Raw genomic sequence first — 16,720 nt, forward strand, 5'->3', positions numbered from 1 at the left:
GCTGGCCACCCCATCGGATGGCTCATTATCTTTGTCTGTGATCTGGGATGAAACGGATATTCCAATTCTTTTGAATTATTGTAGCACGTTACTGTCCCATTTACTTTTCGGTTATAGAAATACAACAGCATCCCGCAAACACAAATTATTACTTTTTTCCAGCTTTTCGTGGTACCCATTGTGGTTAGTCTCTGTCTACATCCATATTCTGCAACCTACTGTGAAATGCATCCAGAGAGCGTTTGTCATTGTGGCAGTTTCTAGTGTTTCTTTTCGTTTCATTTATGTATTGACTGTGCGAAGAATGACTTTAAATGCCTCTATGCATGTTGTAATTAGCACAATCTTTCCCCACAGAGACTAGAGGAGCGATATTTGTACACTCTAAGACAAAAGGAAAACGACGCACTGTGAAGGAATAATCCGATTGGCACAGAGATTGGTAGATGTGATGTACACGTACAGATGACCAAAACATTACAATTTCAGAAAAAAAATGGGTGATTTATTCGAAAGATAAGGTTTCACAACTGAGAAGATCAGTAACGCGTTGGTCGACATCTGGCCCCAAGCGGTTATTTGACAGCGTTGTTGGATGTCCCCATGAGGGATATCGTGAAAAATATTTTTTTCCATCTGGCGCTTTACATCGTCTAAATCACGAGGTAGTTGATCGGCCCATCACTTAAGGCTCTCTCCAAATGGAGAGATATACAGCTACCTTGCTGACCAAGGTAGGGTTTGGCAAGTGCGAAGACAAGCAGTAGAAACTCTCGCTGCACGCTTGGGTGCCTCACCTAGCCAAAAGGTAAAGCCGAGGATGGGGCAACAAAACGAGGCCTAGAATATGGTCGACGTACCGCTGTGCTCTAAGGGCGCCGCGGATGACAGCCAAAGGAGTCCTGCTATGAAAAGAAAAGGGAGCCCAGACGACTGTCAGGCCGTATACGGGGGTGATAGCCAGGTTATTATCCAACTGTTGTCTGGGGAGCCTCCAGAGACGTCTTCACTCGTCACCATACGAGGTGTGGCTAGAAAAAAAACGGACTAGTACTGGTGAAACAATAAAACGAATGCAATAAGGCTGAAAGTCGCGTGGCCTGTCACGTGACTCTCGCTCCGCCTACTGCTCGAGTTTCATCTGCCTCCTGCACTCAGTCTGCCCGTGGCGTCTGTTTTAAGTAGTTGACGTTTTGTCTGTGCGTCGGAAAATGTTGAGTGTACAGAAAGAACAGCGTGTTAACATCAAATTTTGTTTCAAACTAGGAAAATCTGCAAGTGAAACGTTTGTAATGTTACAGCAAGTGTGCGGCGATGATTGTTTGTCTCGAACACAAGTGTTTGAGTGGTTTAAACGATTTAAAGATGGCCGCGAAGACACCAGTGATGACACTCGCACTGGCAGACCATTGTCAGCAAAAACTGATGCAAACATTGAAAAAATCGGTAAACTTGTTTGACAAGATCGCCGTTTAACAATCAGAGCAGTGTCTGAGTTAACAGGAGTTGACAAGGATCTTGTCGAACAAGTTTACCGATTTTTTCAATGTTTGCACCAGTTTTTGCTGACAATGGTCTGCCAGTGCGAGTGTCATCACTGGTGTCTTCGCGGCCATCTTTAAATCGTTTAAACCACTCAAACACTTGTGTTCGAGATAAACAATCATCGCCGTACACTTGTTGTAACATTACAAACGTTTCACTTGCAGATTTTCCTAGTTTGAAACAAAATTTGATGTTAACACGCTGTTCTTTCTGTACGCTCAACATTTTCCGACGCACAGACAAAACGTCAACTACTTAAAACAAACGCCACGGGCAGACTGAGTGCAGGAGGCAGATGAAACTCGAGCAGTAGGCAGAGCGAGAGTCACGTGACAGGCCACGTGACTTTCAGCCTTATTGCATTCGTTTTATTGTTTCACCAGTACTAGTCCGGTTTTTTTCTAGCCACACCTCGTAGCTCAATCTGAAGCGGATCTCATCAGTGAAGACAATTCTACTCCACTCAATGAGACTCCAGGCCGAAGGTATGGAGTGTCATTTCTTTTCACAGCACGATCCCTTTCGTTGTCATCCGCTTCACAGCTACAGCACTGCGTTATGTCGACAATAATCTACACATGGCAGGCCATCCTGGGCCTACATTTCAGTAAGATAATGTCCCCCTACAAGCAGCGAGAGTTTCCCCTGCTTGTCTTCGTGGTTACCAAACTGAACCTTGGGCAGCAAGGTCGCTGGATCTCTCCCCAAATTAGAACATTTGGAGCATTATGGATTGAGCCCTCCAGCAAGCTCAGTATTTTGACGAGCGAATGCGTCAGTTGGACAGAATTTGGCACGATATCTCCCAGAAGGACATCCCACAACTCTGTCAATCAACGCCAAACCGAATAACTGCTTGCCTAAGGGCCAGAAGTGGACCAACGCGATACTGACTTCCTCAGTTTCTGAACCCGATTCTCTTGAATAATCCATCAAATGTTCCTGAAATTGTAATCATTTGTTTGTCTATACAAGCACATCACATCTACCGATTAACATTCCATTCAGACCATTTCATCGAGATGCGTCTTTTTTTTTTTTTTTTTTTTTTTTTTTTTTTTTTTTTTTTTTTTAACATCGCAGAACCATTTATCATTTCAAGCTGCCCCTTCAAACTTTGGAAGTGGGCTGTCTCTGGATAGTAAGCGTCAATCTTCAAGTGTCTGCCAGCTTATTCCTTGCAGCATATCTGTGACTCTCTTTAACAGGCCAAACACCCCTATGACAATTCGTGCTGCTCTTCTCTGTATACGTTCAATATCCCTTGGTTGTTCTGTTTGGTACAGGTCCCAGACACTTGAACAGTTTTCTAGGATGGGTTACACGAGTGTAAGCAATGACTCTTGCAGAGAGATTGCATCTTCTTAGTATTCAAGCAACGAACCAAAGTCAGCACCTGCTTTGCCTAAGACAGATTTATATGTCGACCGGTTGCAGTTCCTTGACATTATAGTCATTTTCTTTCTTTTTGGAAACTGCAAAATTTTATCTGTAGGATGGGAATCCAAACATGATGATACTGATTCTCTAGGTTGGGGGATTATCTCCTCGCTCACTCTAAACATACGTGGGTCAGAACTCTCTACAGGAGACTCGGAAAAAGGACTGCCGCTACTGGAATCGATGACGACGACAAACGGCAAACTTACCTTTTGGAACTTGGAGTGTCAGGAACTAGCATAAGCCAGGAAGTGCACAGAATATAATCACGACTTAGAGTAGTAAAAGCTGGAGCTCCGCTGGAAATTAAATGGAAGAGCAAAGCAATAAACGCCAACGGTCTTGCCGCAGTAGTAACACCGGTTCCCGTCAGCTCACCGAAGTTAAGTGCTGTCGGCTTAGCTAGCACTTGGGTGGGTGATCATCCGCGTGTGCCGAGCACTGTTGACTATCTGGATGCACTCACCTTTGTAAAGGCGCGTGTCCACTAGCAAGTGACTTCCGCAAGTAACTTCTGCAAGTACTTGCTGAGGTGTTTACATTAGTACAAAAACTTGCGCAAGCTGACTTCTGCAAGTCGCTGCGGCAATTTAACTTCACGAACTTGCTGCAAGTACTTGCGGAAGTCGCGCGGTACAACAGTATAAAGGGACGAAGCGAGCACTGGAGCGGCAGTCTTACGGCTCACTCTGAAGATGGCTGCACGGTATACAGCCGAAATATTAGAAGAAGAAGGAGATTTCTTGCGGCTGCACACTCGAAACTTTGCGCCGCCAAAACCTGAAGTTTCTGAGAATGTTTTTTGCAAGTTTTGAACACCTCTTGTCAATTGTAGAATCAAATATTCGGAAACAGGGTGCAAATATGCGGCAAGCTATATCACCAAGAGATCGTCTTTTAATTACTCTTCGCCGGCCGATGTGGCCGAGCGGTTCTAGGCGCTTCAGTCTGGAACCGCGTGACCGCTACGGTCGCAGGTTCGAATCCTGCCTCGGGCATGGACGTTTGTGTTGTCCTTAGTTAGGTTTAAGAAGTTCTAGGGGACTGATGACCTCAGAAGTTAAGTCCCATAGTGCTCAGAGCCATTTGAACCATTTTTAATTACTCTTCGATTTTTAGCTACATGTAAGAGAATAGAACATGTAAATGTCAAATAAATATTTATTGTCAGCAGTCGTACATTTATATTTATTTCACTGAATTACTTTTTTTCAATTTTTAGGCGATACTTTTCACTCTTTGATGTACCTTTCCCAAGTACCTGTTTGACAATCTCCCGTTGTTTCGGACTGCTGTGTGGCTCTATATGTATGTTTGAAAAGAGAATGTTTGAAGGTTAGTATATTGATATTTCATAACTCACACAAATAATTCGCTTAAGGAGAAAATTTACGAAACAGTTACCTTGTGGATGATGAACTTGGGCAGTATCAGAAATAATAATTACTTTCTCTGATAGTGTGTAGATGAAACTACTTTCACCTGTCATCCAAGAATTAGTTATAGTTTCATCTTCCTCAGATACTTCGAATATTGCCTTTTGTGTTATCCTCCTTAATTTTTTTCGGCTTGACATTTGTGTTCATAACCTTAATTCCGATGCCACATAGTCTCCAAATACCTGATGTTCATCAACAGGTTTGTGCCTCGCTTCTATTGCCTTGTTTAGAATAGTGTCTGAATTTTCCTCGGTATTTTTTTTCTTTTCAAAATTTTTCTTTCCTGTGCTTTTTCCTGGACTGTATCTGTCTCACACTCATTATCTTCCCCGGCGTTTTCTGATCCCTAAAATAAACATTGTAATGTAGTATTTATCTTCAAAGGGATGAAGTCTATAATTTTAGGTACCTTCAACAGAAGAAGAATGGTTACAAATCGCTACTGGTTTTGAGAATAGATGGGATTTTCCAAACTGTATTGGCACTATGGATGGAAAACATATAGTCGTACAGGCTCACAAGAAAGAAAGCAGTGTGTACTTTATTATAAAGGGAACGACAGTATTGTGCTATTGGCACTGACTGGACCTGACTACAGAATTATATACTTCGATGTGGGCAGTAATGGTAGAATATCTGATGGTGGAGTTTTTCATAATTGTAGACTGTCAGGATGTCTTGAGTCTAATTCTTTGAATGTACCAGTTCCTCAAAATTTACCTGGTAGAACTGTACAGATACTGTTGTTGCTGATGATGTATTTCCTCTAAAAATTATATTATGAACTCTTTTAGAGGCCAACCGGTGCAAAATCGTGTGTTTAACTATCGGCTCTCTAGAGCAAGAAATGTGTCTGAAAACTTTTTTGGGCTTATATGCACACGTTTTCGAGTATTACGAATGAAAATTCTTCGAAACCCAGAGAAGTCGAGGCAAATTGTCAAAGCGGTTTGTGCTCTTCACCAAAGTTTTACTCACACAAGAAAGCAGAAATTCCGTTGGCACATTTGATTTTCAAGATTTACAGACACAAGGAGAATAGCGCAAAGTCATATGGGCAGAAACGAATATCCCGCTGGAACCAATAAACATACATAATTGGCCACAGATGGCCAAGGAAGTCAGAAATGAATTCACAAACTACTTTATTTCACCAGAAGGGGAAATCCTGGCAATGCAGACGCCTTTCAATTTAAATTGGTTTCTCATGAGAGTGGAAACATATATACATCTGTAATAAAAGTAATAAATACTATATGCAGAATATAAAATTTGTTTCACTTACCATATTATCTTCAGTTTCGTTTGGTGTGTAGGAATGAAACATAAATTTCATGGAAACAAAGAATTCCCATTTACTTTTATGTAAGTCGTCTGAACTTTGTCCACTTTTTATTTCCTTCAAATTATTTAGTTCTTGATTATACTGCGTACGCAATTTTTTTCCGTATTTCTGGCCTGTAGTGTCGAATTCTGACGCAATAATTTCCAATACGTCTTGGTTTTTCAACCTTTTTTAAAGCCCATGTGTTGTGTGTCCCACAACAATGGGAAACACTCCACTCGCTGAATAATCAATTATGTTTTTCCACTCGTCCACACGAACTTCAACGCTGACATTTCGTACTGTATACACTTCTACAAGTTCCGAAAAAATTTCCCGCAACTGGCAAGTCCAGCAAGTAATTGTAGAAAGCTACGGAGAACCGTTTACACTAGGTTGCGGAAGCTACTTCTCCAAGTTGGCGAAACCTGCGGAAGTCAACTTGCTGCGAGTGTTTCCACATGCAAAGAACTTGCAGAAGTAGCTTCTGCAAGCGACTTGCGGAAGTTTACTTGCTACTGTACACGCGCCTTAACGACAATTGAGGAGTTACTTGGTTGAGAAGTAGCAGTTCCGGTGACGGAAACTGACGACGGCTGGGAGTGCGATCTGCCGACCGCATGCCCCACCACACCAGCATCTTATGACGCCTACGGACTTAGGATGACACGGCGGTCGGCCGGTACCGTTGGGCCTCCGGGGCCTGCTTCGACGGAGTTTTAGTTTGTAGTTTTCGAACAGCATTGATTAAGATCAACAATGGGAGTATTCAGTATGGGGACTGTATCGAGGGCCATGAATTAGGAACTGGAAAGTCATGTATATGAGTCAGTAATGAGTGGTTTAACCCCATAAACAACAGAGTCTCCTACATTACATACGCTTTTCATAATAGTGACGTGACCTTGATTGATGCTCAGGCACCCTGCGAGGATAAGGAGGAATTCATATACGAATATACTCAATTGGACTATGTGTACAACTAGTTGCCGAACCGTAATATTTTAAAGTACACTGGTAGGTTTTATTGCTGAATTGGGTCAAGAATATATCTATGAACCAGTGATCGGTAACGCAAGTCTGCGTTAAGAGAGCTGTGACAGTGGCATCCATTCGTTGAATTTCGCAATTGAGAATAATATCCGCCATATAAGTACATGGTTTCAACATAAAACAATACGAAAAGGGACTTGAATGGCACCAGAGGGACAAACCATAAACCAGACAGACCTGGTACGTGTGGTGTCACCGCCAGACACCACACTTGCTAGGTGGTAGCCTCTAAATCGGCCGCGGTCCGTTAGTATACGTCGGACCCGCGTGTCGCCACTGTCAGTGATTGCAGACCGAGCGCCGCCACACGGCAGGTCTAGAGACACTTCCTAGCACTCGCCCCAGTTGTACGGACGACTTTGCTAGCGAAGCTACACTGACAAATACGCTCTCATTTGCCGAGACGATAGTTAGCATAGCCTTCGGCTACGTCATTTGCTACGACCTAGCAAGGCGCCATTACCAGTGTATATTGAGATTGCACTTATGTATCATCAAGAGCGATGTACAACAATTATGGATTAAGGTTAAGTATTCCAGCAACTACGTTCTTTCCTTACTAGACTCAACTACTTTACTGTTCCAGACCTCACGCCAGTCTGCGTGAGCTTAACGCGTGCATTTCGGCCTCCTCTAGCTATACGGTGTTGGCTCTTCTGCCAACACATCAGTATGTATCCAGAAGCGATGTGCAAACTGTATTAAAGATGGGCGAAATTGTAGAGGAGGGGACTGTAGTCACATCATGGTGATAAGTAAGATGAACACATAACTGAAGAATACGTACAGAATAATATAATTACGCTTATACAGGTAACAGCGATAGGTTGCCAACATAACGTAGATATTCACATAGTTTTTGTTTACTTCAAGAAAGGTTTTCATAGAATACATAGGGCGACAATCACCAACATCTTGAAATACTTTCAGTTACCACAAACATTTATACCTTTGGTACAGATGTGTTTAGAACAAATCTGTTGCGGTTAAAGATCACTACAGGAATATTAGAGCATTTTGAAGTCAGAACTGGTCATAGACAATGAGATGCACTATCTCCAATATTTTTTAAATTAATTTTAGAAAAGGTAGCTAGAAGTCAATAAAAGTTCAGTACAGATGGAATAAGACTGGGTAATAACACAATAGATAGGCCCGCACACGCGGACGATGTTGTTCCAGTAAGTGGCAGCAAAGAGGTCTTGCAGCTCGTGCCATGTCCTTACAGAAATATTGCAGGGAAAGCAACGTTACAAATTAATGAGCAGAAAGTTGAGTGCGTGGTCGTAAGTAAGACTTCCAATGATGTTGACACCATTGTCAGTTTGCAAAGTCAGTTTTAAAACAACAGAGATATTTAAATATTTGGGAAGCACGAAATATCGAATGGAAACATATTAAGGCAATGGAAATGGAGCTGACATGCCGTGTTGTGCAGTACAGCACTTTGGAGAAGTTTTAAAATCAGACGATACCAGACTGTAATTCTCCCGGCATCTCTGCATGAGTCTGAAACACTGACGTTAAGGAAAACAGATGAACAGAAACTGTTAGTCTTCGAGAGAAAGATATTAAGCAAAATATGTGGCGCTAAAAGAGACCCCCTGTAACCTACCAAGTGTTAAAAAAAATAAGTATAATAATCACATTCAGCGTAACCTCCCAATAAAAACTGTGACTCATATATAACCTTTCAATAATTATCTGACTGTGAATCTGAACTCGTAAATTTAGACGTCAGCAGTGCTGCGTCATAGCCCTCAAAGATCGTACTGAATAAATAGAAAATTCTTATCTCAATGAAGTCGCCGGATAACGCGTATATATCTGCTCCTATAAGGAATTTTTCTGGTGCAGCCAAGTGCAATGCTGGACGATAGATTTGTCATGTATAAAAACAAACAACTGACTTTTCTTTACAATAATCGGGATGACCATGGTTTGGAGAAATTAGTAAATTCTTTAAATTGAGATGAATGATTGTTAAAAGTTAATTTTTATAAGAAAGATTATTACTAAGAGACTTTTTTAAAAAAGAAAAACATTTACATGGGACTCGATATAACAGCACTAAACAAGCGCGAGGCTGTTTTTACCTTAGACTACAACGCTCAGGCACCGCCATCGCTCCCCACGAATGGCCTCGCAAACTCCATTTACCCGACTGCTAGCTACTACTTACTCCTACTAACACTGCTCTTACTGCAGCCAACACTGCTCTCTGGTCTTAGATTCTCTTATAGGTTACGTATCGCAGGCAGCGCGTGATCAATCCATCGAAATTACATCTGCTTGAGTGCGCTAGTGACAAATTCCTTAGTCATGGAGCTCTTACAACCCATTCACAGGAATGGAGGATGTCTAAAAACCAGCAAACTGGCAGACCTATACTCGTAAGCTGATATTGTCCGAAGCATTAAGAAAAGGAGACTGACCTAAACACGACACCTGATTAGCATGGATGACGGAAGACAACCCGAGTAGCATTCTCGGGTCCGTGGATGGCAGAAGGGACCGAGAAAGGCCACGGACAAGATGGAAGCGTGATATCAGCAGCAGTTCGGGGGCGAGAAAAAGAGATTGAGAAAAGTAGAATGGACACCGAAAGCCAGGAGAAGACACCATCGTTGTAGAAATGTTGAAAAACGGATACGTTCTGCCAAGCCAAAGTGACAATTAAGAAGAAGAAGACCATTTATGCACGACTTTGTGTCTTATCAAGACCTGACTGAACATTTGTGCAGCATTTTCCGAACAGTGCTTATTTACAGATTGTCTCGTATCTGCGAAAATCTGAGGGTACTATTAACATTGTCTGCAAGATCATTAATATACAACATGAATAGCAAGGATCCCAATACACTTATCTCGCACACGACTCAAGTTACTTCTGTATCTCTCGATGGCTATTCATACGAGGTAACATACTGCATCTTCCCTACCAAGAAACGCTCAACTCAGTCACACATTTCGCTCAGTAGTCCATACGATCAGTCCGCAGCTCGTGGTCGTGCGGTAGACTTCCAATGATGTTAACACCATTGTCAGTTTGCAAAGTCAGTTTTAAAACAACAGAGATATTTAAATATTTGGGAAACACGAAATATCGAATGGAAACATATTAAGGCAATGGAAATGGAGCTGACATGGCGTGTTGTGCAGTACAGCACTTTGTAGAAGTTTTAAAATCAGACGATACCAGGCTGTAATTCTCCCGGCATCTCTGCATCAGTCTGAAACACTTACGTTAAGGAAAACGGATGAACAAAAACTGCTAGTCTTCGAGAGAAAGATATTAAGCAAAATATGTGGCGCTAAAAGAGACCCCCTGTAACCTACCAAGTGTTAAAAAAAAATAAGTATAATAATCACATTCAGCGTAAACTCCCAATAAAAACTGTGACTCATATATAACCCGCGCCCGGGTTCCCGGGTTCGATTCCGGGCGGGGTCAGGGATTTTCTCTGCCTCGTGATGACTGGGTGTTGTGTGCTGTCCTTAGGTTAGTTAGGTTTAAGTAGTTCTAAGTTTGGGGGACTGATGACCATAGATGTTAAGTCCCATAGTGCTCAGAGCCCCCTCCATACGATCATATTTCTGATAAAAGAAAATTGAGAAATACTGCATCAGTCTTAGTGCCTCGATACACGACTTCCAGTATGTCATGTGTTCTGTCGAGTTCGGTTTACCGTGAACGTTATTTTAGAAATCCATAGGGGGTAGCATGGAGGACGTCATTCCGTTGGAGACTGTTCATAACGTTTTAGCTGTGAATATGTTCTAAGATTCTACAAAAAATGGATGTCTAAGATATTGCACAATAGTTTCAAGGATCATTTTTGCTACCCATCTTGTAGACTTGTGTGCATTCTGCGACTATTGGGCACTGAAATTTGTTCGAGTGACCTACGGTATATTATGGTAAAACTGATAGTGAAATAAAGGAAAAACTGTTTTTGAGTCTCTCTGCTGTCTTTTCAACGTCGTATTCACTTTGCCAATATGCATTTTGAAGTAAAGCTACATCATCATCGCCTAATGTAGGTAATGGAAGACCTTCACTGCGATCTAAACACGTCAGAATTTCGTAGGTGTATGTGCGAATCCTGCTGATTTTTGCTTTATGGTTCAAATGGTTCTGAGCACTATGCGACTTAACTTCTGAGGTCATCAGTCGCCTAGAACTTAGAACTGATTAAACCTAACTAACCGAAGGACATCACACACATCCATGCCCGAGGCAGGATTCGAACCTGCGACCGTAGCGGTCGTTCGGCTCCAGACTGTCTGCTTTATGCACCCTCGCAATGAGATGCCCCGCACGTGTTATTTACAGTAGATCCTCATCTAAAGACACACACCACAAGCCCACTATATGATACCTTGTACCAGTGTTAGTCATTCCCTATCTGTTCCACTTGCAAATGGAGCGCGAGAAAAACGACAATCTACATGCTTCTGTACGAACCCCGATTTCTCTTACTTTGCCTCTGCGGTGCTTACGTGACATGTACCTAGGTGGTTGTAGAGTCGTTCTGAAATCTGCCACGAATCCTCTTTGTCTACACTTTCTCACTTCTGTTGCGTGAAAAGAACGTCTTGTACGCTCCATGATTCCCGATTCAGTTCGCAAAGCATCACCGTAGTATGAGATTTTCACTCTGCAGCGGAGTGTACGCTCCTGCGAAGCTTGCCGAACTAGCACTCCTGAAAGAAAGGATATTGCGGAGGCTGTGGCTAAGCCATGTCTCCGCAACATCCTTTCTTTCAGGAGTGCTAGTTCCGCAAGGTACGCAGGAGAGCTTATGTTAAGTTTGGAAGGTAGGAGACGAGATACTGGCAGAAGTAAAGCTGTGAGGACGGGGCGTGAGTCGAGCTTGGGTAGCTCAGTTGGTAGAGCACTTGCCCGCGAAAAGCAAAGGGGCCGAGTTCGAGTCTCGGTGCGGCACACAGTTTTAATCTGCCAGGAAGTTTCACGTCACCGTAGTACTTGCGTGTTGAGTGAAACAACGTTCTTTTTTTTTTGTTTTTTAGTCATCGGTCCCCTGGTTGGTTTTATGCTGATCTTCAAAATACCTCTCAAGGTAGTACTTGCAATCTGCATCAACAGTTATTTGTTGCATGTATGCAAATCTCTGTCTTCCCCTACAGTTCTTACCCGCTGCAGCTACAGATGATTGCTGGAGGAAAGAAGTAAAAAAACGTTCAGGAAAATTCAACAATATACAAATACAAGTCGCTCAGGAATGAAATAAAATCGGAAAATTGTGAAGAAATCGAAAAAGAAATGACTGACGAAGGGACTGACTCAGAATAAAAATGTTTCAAATGGCTCTGAGCACTATGGGACTTAACATCTAAGGTCGTCAGTCCCCTAGAACCTAGAACTACTTAAATCTATCTAAGGGCATCACACACAACCATGCCCGAGGCAGGATTAGAACCTGTGACCATAGCGGTGCGCGGTTCCAGACTGAAGCGCCTAGAACTGCTCAGCCACATCGGCCGGCTGACGCAGAATAAAGAAAAGTTAAAACAACCTTCGTTGAAGTTAAAAGCAAGAGTGATACATTTAGGAGTGCAGTGGTACGTCCACTGTTAAATGCGGAGGAGAGAGTGGATAGATGGAAAGAATACCCTGGAGGAAGACTTATCTGATGACGCGATAGAAGAAGAAACAAGAGTCCATATAGAATAGATAGGAGATCCAGTATTAGAATGTAAAGGAGTTTTGGACGACTTTAGACCAAATAAGGCAGAAGCGACAGACAGTATTCCATCGGAATTTCTAAAATCATTGGGGGCAATGGCAACAAACTGACTATTGACGTCCGCAGCTCGTGGTTGTGCGGTAGCGTTCTCGCTTCCCGCGCCCGGGTTCCCGGATTCGATTCCCGGCGGGGTCAGGGATTTTCTCTGCCTCGTGATGACTGGGTGTTGTGTGATGTCCTTAGGTTAGTTAGGTTTAAGTAGTTCTAAGTTCTAGGGGACTGATGACCATAGATGTTAAGTCCCATAGTGCTCATAGCCATTTGAACCATTTTGACTATTCACTTTGGCGTGTAGAATGTATGAGACTGGTGATATACCATCAGACTTTCGAAAAAAAAACATCATCCACACAGATACGAAACTGCATGACCTGACGAGTGCGAGACTCCTCGCACAATCAGCTTAACAGCTCATGCATCAAAGTTGCCGACAAGAATAATATAGAGGAGAATGGAAAAGAAAATTGGGAATGTGTTACGTGACGACCAGCTTGATTTCAGGGCAGGTAAAGGCACCAGAGCGGCTGTTCCGACGTTACGGTTGATAACGAATGCAAGACTAAAGAAAAATCGAGACACGTTCATAGGATTTGTCGACCCGGAAAAAGAGTTCGACAATGTCAAATGGTGCAAGATGTTTGAATTTATCAGAAAAATGGGTGTAAAGTACAGGGTAAGTCAGGTCATGTACAAGATGTAGAAGGGCCAAGAGGTAACTTTAAGAATGGAAGACCAAGAACGTAGCGCGACCGTTCAGTCTCTACGTCGAAGAAACAATGGCGAAAATAAAAGAAATGTTTAAGAAAGAAAATAAAATTTACGATGAAAGGTGTTGTGGATTGGCAAGACATCCAATCCACAACACCTTTCATCGTAAATTTTATTTTCTTTCTTAAACAGGTGAGGTCTGGAACAGGACACGGATTTTAGACTTCAGAAGAAAGGAGGCAACTGGTAGAATACTTAACTTTAATCCATAATAGGTGAACATCGCTTTTGACGGTACATGTTTTACAGCATCAATAGTAACTGGTAATGGCGCCTTGCTAGGTCGTAGCAAATGACGTAGCTGAAGGCTATGGTAACTATCGTCTCGGCAAATGATAGCGTAATTTGTCAGTGAACCATCGCTAGCAAAGTCGGCTGTACAACTGGGGCGAGTGCTAGGAAGTCTCTCTAGACCTGCCGTGTGGCGGCGCTCGGTCTGCAATCACTGATAGTGGCGACACGCGGGTCCGACGTATACTAACGGACCGCGGCCGATTTAAAGGCTACCACCTAGCAAGTGTGGTGTCTGGCGGTGACACCACAAAAGGATGTCAGTGGTAGGATTCACTGATGAAATTGCCATCCTCAGTGAAAGTCAAGAAGAATCTCAGAATCTGCTGAACATGGACTGAGAGTAAATAGAAGAAGGACGAAAGCGATGAGAAGTAACAGAAAGGCGACCAGCCAAAACCTAAAATAAAAATTGTTGATCGCAAAGTAAATGAAGTTAAGGAATTCTGCCATCTCAGCAGCAAAATAACCCACGATGAACGTAGCAAGGAGAACATAGGAACCAGACTAGCAATGGTAAGAAAGGCATTCCTGGCCAAGAGAAGTCTGCTAGTATCTAACATAGGTCTTAATTTGCGGAAGAAATTTCTGAGAAAGCTGGACAGCTGCAGATGTCTTATCAACAAGTTAAACGAAATAACTGCATAATTGTCGTAGTACAACATTAGAGGACACAGCGTTAATACCGGGTGGCTATAATCAAGCTTTCCCTATTTAACACGTTATAACGCGGAAACTAAGTACCGTACGAGTACCAAACTAGGTAGCATTAATGTCCAGAGTATGGGGTGTGTGATTTCGATGCGTCACAGCTCCGCCGTCCAGTTCCAACTACGGTCACCAGGTGGCCTGACGGTCATCGTGACTCAAAGTCTCATACACCTGACCAGTCGCAGTACACTTGTTGAGGTGCCAACATGAGCTTGGACGAACAGATCACGGCATTAATGGTGAAGTTTGGTACTCGTACGGTAATTAGTTTCCGTGTTATAACGTGTTAAATAGGGGAAGTTTCATTATGACCATCCGGTATTTATGCCAAGGTAATAAAAGAACGTTTGCAAATTATTGCCGAAAATCTGTTTTCCAAAGAACAAAATGGTTTTAGAAAAGCAAGATCATGCATTGATAATGTTCTCAAACCTAAATGAATTGTACAGAGATTTCGATAGGGAAACACACAATGCATTTATAGAGAAAGCCTTCGACCATGCAAATAAGAAAAATCTTCTTACGTAAGAACATCCTTAGCAAATAATAAATGTAATAGATAGCCTACATAAAGTTACAAAAATAAGAATAAAAACTATGCTGTATCAGAAGACATACCGATAAACCAAGGAATTCGACTAGGGTGTAGCTTATCACCCTCACTTTTTAATACATTGACAATATGACTGAAACATAGAAACAACAAATTGACCCGGCCATGAGACTATATTTTTTAAATTGAAACTTCTTGATGACGACCTTGAAATTGTACAGGACAGCGAAGCTTCCCTACTATGATCCATCTACAGACTGATACAAATTTCTAAAGAATATAATATGAAAATATCCATTCCAAACCGAAAGTTGCGGCCTCCAAAGGAACAAAAGCACTGAGAACTAGGACCATATGAGAAAAACAAAAGAAAAAAAACACTGTACAAGTCAGTCACTTCGATTACTTGGGAAATATTATAAACTACCAGAGCAAACTCTGCACTGACAACAAACTGCAGAAATACCAAATGATACGCGGAATGATCAATACAACGTTAAGAAATAAATTGAGGAAAGACACAAAAATCAACTTTCATAAGATAACGGCCACCCTGAATTTGCTATTTGGAAGTGAAACTTGGACAATTACTAAAAAGCAAGAAATTAGAATACAAGCGGCAGAAATGAAATTTCTGATAGGGCTGTACAAGACTAGAAAGACTAAGAAACGAAGACATAAGAGCGGAGACTGGGATTTATTGTAAAAATGGCAGGGTCAAGTCCAATCGAGAAAGTTAGCTAGCACATTTATAAAGAATGCCAGACTCGAGACCAACAAAACAAGCCTTAAACTCCGATTAGTTCTTGAACCGCCTCACTTTCCGTCCCTTCCCCCCTTCACCGAATGCACCCTTTATATGCCTGTGTCCTGGTACGGCATTGCTCTGTCAGTAGTGGGGCTATCGAATTCTGAACAGCAAGAAAGAGGAAATTTTCTGTGTTTTAAAATTAAAAAGAGGAATTTTCCTTATTTTGCTTTAAAAAGAGAAAACTTTATTTAATAGCCAGTCGATAACCATTAATTATTATTTAGAACGGAATAGTTGCAAAATGAGCGTAGTTTACCGCCACAAGTAGTTTTCGCTTAATAATTCGTAAGAATACTATCTGTATAAAAAAGCATCGAAAGCATAGAAGGTATAAGATAGAAAGGAAAAAACTTATAATCCACATAAAAACACGATCTAATGTAGTTTTCCATTAACTCACCAGGTAACTATTCTGTAACGTATACTTCGAGGAGGGGTCTCTGAGATCCCTTTGTATAAAAGGGTGTATAAGACTCCAATAATTTGAAATTATAACAATTAGCTTCACAACTATTTGAACGTTGTTTAAATTCTCTTCGTTGACTTCATTGTGCTAGTTAAATTTATCGTATTTTCCTTTTTATCATACAAAAACATATATTTTTCTACAGCTTTTTAAGTAGTGCATATAAATTGTTAGCGAACAGAATTTTACGGTCTGAAAAATTATATAACAATCTCCAGCAAACAAATTTTCACGTGAAACTAATGCCAGGATTTAAAGTTGCACATAAAAAGTGCCCTTTATAGGCACAAAAAGATGGTCTGCAAAACTAGCATGCGGGATGTACGTTCTTCTTTATTACCACTCTGAACAATTCGAGTTTAATTAACACTGGAGAGACAGACAGGTATCAATGACCACTGTCCTAACGCTCTTCCTCTGTGTGATCCTGCGGTAGCAGACCTGTGACTACTGGCTACTGTAAAATCTCGTATTTTTTGCCTATCCCTTGATCAAAGTCACTGACATCTTCCTACATCCATCGACTAACAATTTAATCAGAGTTGGGA

The 16,720-nt window shown here is 41.7% G+C and overlaps 1 pseudogene; it reads left to right on the forward strand.

The window, feature by feature from the left end:
• The first annotated feature begins 3,317 nt into the window (after window positions 1-3,317).
• LOC126106989 (5S ribosomal RNA) lies at window positions 3,318-3,435 on the forward strand (annotated as a pseudogene).
• Window positions 3,436-16,720: the final 13,285 nt, after the last annotated feature.

This window comes from Schistocerca cancellata, chromosome 10 (assembly GCF_023864275.1).
Source record: "Schistocerca cancellata isolate TAMUIC-IGC-003103 chromosome 10, iqSchCanc2.1, whole genome shotgun sequence".
Classification (NCBI taxonomy): domain Eukaryota; kingdom Metazoa; phylum Arthropoda; class Insecta; order Orthoptera; family Acrididae; genus Schistocerca; species Schistocerca cancellata.